This window comes from Sapajus apella, unplaced genomic scaffold (assembly GCF_009761245.1).
Source record: "Sapajus apella isolate SASKATOON/1434 unplaced genomic scaffold, GSC_monkey_1.0 scaffold77, whole genome shotgun sequence".
Taxonomy (NCBI): Eukaryota; Metazoa; Chordata; class Mammalia; order Primates; family Cebidae; genus Sapajus; species Sapajus apella.
This window is the reverse complement of record NW_022437017.1, coordinates 486,171-493,822: the sequence shown is the minus strand read 5'-3', so window position 1 is coordinate 493,822 and position 7,652 is coordinate 486,171. Positions and strand designations below refer to the sequence as shown.

Here is a 7,652-nt window from a genome sequence, read left to right as displayed (position 1 = left end):
CACTTGAGGTCAGGAGTTTGAGATCAGCCTGACCAACATGGTGAAATGCTTTTCTACTAACAATGCAAAAATCAGCCAGGCGTGCTGGTATGAGCCTGTCATCCCTGCTACTTAGGAGGCAGGATAATTGTTTGAACCCAGGATGTAGAGGTTACACTGAGCTGAGATCACACTACTGGACTCCAGCCTGGGCAACAGAGCAAAACTCCATCTCAAAAAATATATAATAAAATAATTAAAAACAAATAAATAAAAATAAATATTAGTCTGTAGTTTTTTTTGTTTGTTTGTTTGTTTGTTTTGTAGTGGCTGTTTGGTTTTGGTGTCAGGGTAATGCTGGCCTCAAAGAATAAGCTTCAAAAGGGTTGAATCATTTTTATCACCATTTAAACCTTTATCACATTTCCTCGTCAGTACTCCACTCTAACCACACAGAGTCTTTGCTGTTCCCAGTGCCAAAAGTGTTCTCCAGATATCCAGATGGCTCACTCACTTCCTCCAGGCCTTTACTCAAAGGCCACCTCATTGAGGCCATCCTGTTTATTTATTTATTGAGACAGAGTCTAGCTCTGTCACCCAGGCTGAAGTGCAGTGGTGTAATCTCAGCTCACTGCAGCCTCCACTTCCCAAGTTCAAGCAATTCTCCTGCCTCAACCTCCTGAGTAGCTGAGATTACAGGCACGCACCACATCTAGCTAGTTTTTGTATTTTTAGTACAGACTGGGTTTTACCATGCTGGTCAGACTGGTCTGGAACTCCTGACCTCAGGTGATCCACCCTCCTCGGCCTCCCAAAGTGCTGGGATTACAGGCGTTAGCCACTGTGCCCAGCCCCATCTTTTTTTTTTTTTTTTTTTGAGACAGGGCCTCACTCTGTCACCCAGGCTTGAGTGCAGTGACGCAATCTCGGTGTACTGCAACCTCGGCTTCCTGGGTTCAAGCAATTTTCATGCCTCAGCCTCCCGAGTAGCTGGGAGTACAGGCACACATCATCACACCTGGTTATTTTTTTTATATTTTCAGTAGAGACAAGGTTCTACCATGTTGGCCAGGCTGCGCATCTCCCATCTTGACTCAAAGTCTCCCTCCAGCTTTTGCTTCACATCTTCGAACCACTGATTGACTGATTTATTTGAGACAGGGTCTCAATCACTCTGTCATCCAGGCTGGAGCACAGTGTTATGATCATGGCTCACTGCAGCCTCAAACTCCTGCTCAAATCCACTGTCTCAGCCTCCCAAGTAGCTGAGGCTACCTGTATACATCACCATGCCCAGCTAAGTTGTTCAATTTTTTGTAGAAACTTGGTTTCACCATGTTGCCCACGCTGGTCTTGAACTCTTGGCCTCAAGCAATATTCCCACCTCGGCATCTCAAAGTGCTGGAATTACAGGAATGAGCCACCACATTGGACCTTGGCACTCTTTATAGTAAAGCTTCTCCCACGAGATGTCTACACACTATGGCCACTTCCTGATTCTTCAACTTGGCTGCTGCCCCACTTTGTAAAGACCCCTTGTGCACAACTGTAGTCCTAGCTAACTGGGAGACTGAGGCAGAAGGATGTTTTGTTTTGAGACATGGTCTCATTCAGTCACCCAGGCTGGAGTGCAGTGGCACGATCTTGGCTCACTGCAACCTCCACCTCCTGGGTTCAAGTGATTCTCTTGCCTCAGCCTCCCAAGTAGCTGGGACTACAGGTGTGCGTCACCATACCCAGCTCACTTTTGTATGCTCTAGTGATTGTTAAACTTTGTTCATATTAGAATCATCTAGGGAGCTTTTAAAAATCCCCATGCTGGCTGAGTATGGTGGCTCACGCCTGTAATCCCAGCACTTTGGGAGGCCAAGATGGGTGGAACACCTGAGGTCAGGAGTTCGAAACCAGCCTGGCCAACGTTGTAAAACCCCATCTCTACTAAAAATACAAAAATTAGCTGGGCATTGGCCGGGCGCAGTGGCTCACGCCTGTAATCCCAGCACTTTGGGAGGCCGAGGCGGGTGGATCACGAGGTCAAGAGATCGAGACCATCCTGGTCAACATGGTGAAACCCCGTCTCTACTAAAACTACAAAAAATTAGCTGGGCATGGTGGCGTGTGCCTGTAGTCCCAGGTACTCAGGAGGCTGAGGCAGGAGAATTGCCTGAACCCAGGAGGCGGAGGTTGCGGTGAGCCGAGATCGCGCCATTGCACTCCAGCCTGGGTAACAAGAGCGAAACTCCGTCTCAAAAAAAAAAAAAAAAAAATTAGCTGGGCATAGTGGCAGGCGCCTGTAATCCCAGCTACTCAGGAGAGTGAGGCAGGAGCCTCCCAAAGTGCTGGGATTACAGGCATGAGCCACCGTGCCCGGCCCAAATCTGCATTTTAACAAGAGTCCCTGCTATCTCCTATGAGTGTCAAACTTTGAGAAGTATTGATCTGTGTGGGGATGGCTCCCCAGTGTTAATCTCAATCACTGGGCCCCAGCCTCTACACCTAACTGCCACTTTGGCATATACCCAGCCATCTCAAACATAATTTGCTCCAAACTGATATCCTTGCTTCAACTTGATCCTCTGCATCCTAGCCAATCGCACCATTACTACTAGCCATTCAAGCTACAAACCTGTGAGTCACTTCTGAGTCCACTATGTTCCTCACTCTCCCATTCAACCCATCAACTAGTCTAGGTAACTACTTCCAAATCCATCCCAAATGCACCACCTCTTTCTATCTGACCCCACCACCTCAATATATGACTTGGATACCTACCAAGCCTCCCACTTCTGCCCTTCCTGCCTCCAGTCAGTTCTCTCCACTATGGCCAGAGGAAGCTTTTTTTTTTTTTTTTTTTTTTGGAGAAAGAGTCTCGCTATTGCCCAGGCTGGAGTGAAGTGGCATGATCTTGGCTCACTGCAACCTCCACCTCTCCCGTTCAAGTGATTCTCATGCCTCAGCCTCCTGACTAGCTGGGACTACAGGTACTACCACAGCCAGCTAATTTTTTGCATTTTAGTAGAAATGGGGTTTCACCATGTTGCCCAGGGTGGTCTCAAACTCCTGAGCTCTAACAGTCCACCCATCTTGGCCTCCCAAAGTGCTAGAATTACAGGCATAAGCCACATCACCCAGCCAGAGGGAGCTCTTAAACTAAAATTAGTGATTTCACACTTAAAATCAGGGACTGGGCGCACTGGCTCATGCCTGTAATCCCAGCACTTTGGGAGGCCAAGGCAGGTGAATCACGAAGCGAGGAGTTCAAGACCAGCCTGTCCAACATGGTGAAACCCCGTCTATACTAAAAATACAAAAATTAGCCAGGCATGATGGTGGCAGGCATCTGTAATCCCAAACTGAGGCAGGAGAGTCACTTGAACCCAGGACGTGGAGGTTGCAGTATGCCAAGACTGCACCACTGCACTCCAGCCCCGGGCAACAGAGTGAGACTCTATCTCAAAAATAAATAGGCCAGGAACAGTGGCTTACGCCCATAATCCCAGTGCTTTGGAAGGCCAAGTAGAGAGGATCACTTGGGCCCAGGAGTTCAAGACCAGCCTGGGCAACATAGCAGGACATGATCTTTACAAAAATTGTTTTAAAAAATTAGCTGGACCTGGTGGTGTGCACCTGTAGTCCCACCTATTTAGAAAGCTGAGGCAGGAGAATCACTTAAGCCATGGAGTTCAAGGCTGCAGTGAATTATGATTGCACAAGTGTACTCCAGGTTTGGGGAGGAAGTGAGATCCTGTCTCTAAAAAATAAAAATAAATAAATAAAATCAGACAGGTGTACCCCTCCAAACTCAACTCCTACCACTGGCAGCTTCAGCTACCCTGTCTCTGAAAGAAACTAAGTTTATACCATCTCAGAACCTTTGCACTTGCTTTTCTCTCTGTCTAGAGCTTTTTTTCTCCCACAGCTGTCTGTAGTAATTTCAGTGAAAGGTCTTCTTTGACCCTCATCACCCTATTAATGCATTTTTTTTTTTTTTTTTCCTGAGACAGGGTCCTGCTCTGTCGCCCAGGCTCGAGTGCAGTGGCACAATCACGGCTCACTACAGCCTCGACCTCCTAGGCTCAAGCAGTCCTCCCACCTCAGCTTCCCGAGTAGCTAGGACTACAGGCAAGCACCACTACGCCCGGGTAATTTTTTGATTTTTCATAGAGAACAGAGTCTTGCTATGTTGCCAAGGCTAGTCTGGAACTCCTGGACTCAAGCGATCTTCCCGACTGGATTAATGTATTTTCAGCAACGATCAGTATCTAAAATCACCTGTTTCTTTTATTTCTAATTTGTTCAAAGTCTGGTTCCCCTAAGAGATGACAGATTTTTATCTATCTTCCTCATTGCTGTGTGTCCAGCACCCATAACAGTGCCTGGTATATGGTAGGTGCCTAACAAGTATCAACCGAACGGAAACAGCTCAAGTTCAACAAAACACCTATAAATCTGAACCCCAAGGTAGGGTGTAGGTACAGCAGCTCTGACGCTGGCTGCCAGGATTCTGCATCTCTTGGGGGAAACAGGGAGACGTGGATTCCAATTCCTGCCAGGCTGCCGACTTGAGGCGTGACCTCAGGCGAGGACTTTAATCTGAGTCAGCTGTTTCATCTGCAAAATGGGAGACTGGGGGCGTGTGGCGGGTGGCCTTTCCCAGCGCGTCCCCACCTCGACTACGAAAGGTCACGGTGCCCTGGCCCTGCAGCTGGGTCCCTCCGGGACCGCCCTCTCGCTCTGCCGGGTCCTGAAGGGCTCGCCTGGAGCACAGCAATTCGCGTTCGCCTACCCGCTCGCAACCTACCTACTCACGCAGTCAGCCGCGGACTCCAGGCCGGATCTGTCTTCTTGCTGGGCGCCGCCATGTTGGCACAGAGAGCGTCCGGGTCAGGGGCCGCAAGGGAGGCAGCAAATCAAGAAAGGCGGTGTAATAGGTCCCGCCCACAACGCGAGAAGCGCCGATAGGAAGGCGAAAGGACCTTGGGCCAGGCCCCACCTCTAATGAGGTAAGACGCACTCCAGGCCTGGGAACCTTGAAATGGCCCCGGAGGCTGGACTTCGGATGTCTATGCATCCAGCCGGGCGGCTGAAATGAGAAAATGAACTATAGGGCCGGGCGTAGTGGCTCACGCCTGTAAAAGCACTTTGGAGGCCAAGGTGGGCCGATCACCTGAGGTCGGGAGTTCAAGACCAGCCTGACCAACATGGTGAAACCCCGTCTTTAAAAAAAAAAAAAAAAGCCTGGTGTGAGTCCGTCCTGGGCGGCTGTTCTTTTGAGCAGTTGTCGTTTATCTCCGTCCGCCTTCTCTTCCACCTAAGTGCGTGTCGCCACCCGATGGAAGATTCGATGGACATGGACATGAGCCCCCTGAGGCCCCAGAACTATCATTTCGGTTGTGAACTAAAGGCCGACAAAGATTATCACTTTAAGGTGGATAATGATGAAAATGAACACCAGTTATCTTTAAGAACGGTCAGTTTAGGAGCTGGTGCAAAGGATGAGTTGCACATTGTTGAAGCAGAGGCAATGAATTACGAAGGCAGTCCAATTAAAGTAACACTGGCAACTTTGAAAATGTCTGTACAGCCAACAGTTTCCCTTGGGGGCTTTGAAATAACACCACCAGTGGTCTTACGATTGAAGTGTGGTTCAGGGCCAGTGCATATCAGTGGACAGCACTTAGTAGCTGTGGAGGAAGATGCAGAGTCAGAAGATGAGGAGGAGGAGGATGTGAAACTCTTAAGTATGTCTGGAAAGCGGTCTGCCCCTGGAGGTGGTAGCAAGGTTCCACAGAAAAAAGTAAAACTTGCTGCCGATGAAGATGATGAAGATGATGATGATTATTATTATTATTTCGATGATAAGGAAACTGAAGAAAAAGTGCTAGTGAAGAAATCTATACACGATACTCCAGCCAAAAATGCACAAAAGTCAAATCAGAATGGAAAAGACTCAAAACCATCATCAACACCAAGATCAAAAGGACAAGAATCCTTCAAAAAGCAGGAAAAAACTCCTAAAACACCAAAAGGACCTAGTTCTGTAGAAGACATTAAAGCAAAAATGCAAGCAAGTATAGAAAAAGAGCATTGAACAGTCCTGGGCACTACTGGTAAATTAAGCCCAAAGATGGGGAGAAAGGAAAAGGAGAGACAAATATAGTCCATACTGAGTGTCATCAACAACCCACACTGAAGTCTTCTATTTAATCTCAATCCCCTTTTCTGATTTGCCACCCATGCCTCTTCAGGCTGGAAACAGTTTCACACTCTTGGTTCCCTAAAGCACTTTGTTCTGACTGCTGCAATTCAGTGAACCTTGCCTTTTGCTTTCTATTACTTGTGTGCATTTGCCTCATCTCTGACCATGTTTTAAATCCTTTGTATCTCCTTAGCTGCTCAATAAATATTTTAATGAATCAATTAAAAAAAAAAACAAAAAGAAAAAAGAAAGAAAATGAACTATTAAAGGTTAAAGGGGGGCGGCAAGGTGGCTCATGCCTGTAATCCCAACACTTTGGGAGGCCAGGAGTTCGAGACCAGCCTGGGCAACATAGCGAGACCCCTTATCTGCAAAAAATTTAAAAATTAACTAGGCATGATGGCGCCTGCTTGTAGTCCCAGGTATTCGGGAGGCTGAAGCGGGAGGATCACTTGAGCCCTGGAGGTTGAGCATACAGCAAGCCAGGATTGCACCACTGTGCTCCAGGGTGGGCAACAGAGTGAGACCCTGTTTCTAAAAATAGTAATAATAAATAAGGCCAGGCACTTTGGTTCACGCCTGTAATCCCAGCACTTTGGAAGGCCGAGGCAGGCGGGTCACCTGAGGTCAGGAGTTCAATACCAGCCTGACCAACGTGGTGAAACCCCATCTCTACTAAAAATACAAAGTTAGCAGCGTATGGTGCTGGGTGCCTGTAATCCCAGCTATATGGGAGGCTGAAGCAGGAGAATCGCTTGAACCTGGGAGATGGAGGTTGCAGTGAGCCAAGATCACGCCACTGCACTCCAACCTCGGAGACAGAGTGAAACTCTGTCTCAAAAAATAAAATAAATAAATAAATAATAAAAATTACCAGGGTGTGGTGGTGTGCTCCTGTGATCCCAGCTACTCTGGAGGCTGAAGCACAAGAATTACTTGAACCCAGGAAGTAAAGGTTGCAGTGAGCCGAGATTGTGCCACTGCACTCCAGCTTGGGCGACAGAGTGAGACTCTGTCTCAATAAATAAATACATAAATAAATAGGATGGCCTCAATGAGACGGCCTTTGAGTAAAGGCCTGGAGGAAGTGAGTCATCTGGATATCTGGGGAACCGTTTTGGCACTAGGAACAGCAAAGACTCTGTGTGTTAGAGTGGAGTAACTGAGGAAGAAATGTGATAAAACGAGATGAGATTGAGTAGTGGGGGCTCCTGGTCTCCCCCAGAAAGAGATAAGCACATACATAGGGGTATTGGCAATAGCAATGGCCCCAGGGAAGGAAGGTTATCTGCCCTCATAATCCCATTTCTGCAGTCCCTCAGCCTCTGTGGCAAAGCGAGGTGGCATGAGGGCTGGAATGCAAGAACCTACCCTTAAGATGCCTCAAGGACTCTGCGCCTCATCAGAACTCCTGTGATTGGGTGAGCTCAGAAGACCTGTAGCCAATCAGCTGCTTGGCTGGAGCACTTCTCCC

The 7,652-nt window shown here is 47.9% G+C and overlaps 1 protein-coding gene and 1 pseudogene across 5 annotated transcripts in view; one reads left to right on the top strand and one right to left on the bottom strand.

Annotated features, from left to right (window-relative positions):
* ECSIT (ECSIT signaling integrator) overlaps positions 1-4,902 on the bottom strand; it is a 27,622-nt gene extending 22,720 nt beyond the window's left edge. For 3 of the 4 annotated variants that reach the window (XM_032251695.1, XM_032251698.1, XM_032251697.1), the window contains exon 1: positions 4,781-4,902. The gene's annotated coding sequence lies outside the window, so the exon portion shown is untranslated. The remainder of the gene's footprint in view (positions 1-4,780) is intronic. The other variant, XM_032251696.1, reaches the window with a different exon arrangement.
* Positions 4,903-5,204: 302 nt separating this feature from the next.
* LOC116532524 lies at positions 5,205-6,399 on the top strand (annotated as a pseudogene). Its single transcript, XR_004260895.1, has one exon. The product of XR_004260895.1 is annotated as a nucleophosmin pseudogene (transcript).
* Positions 6,400-7,652: the final 1,253 nt, after the last annotated feature.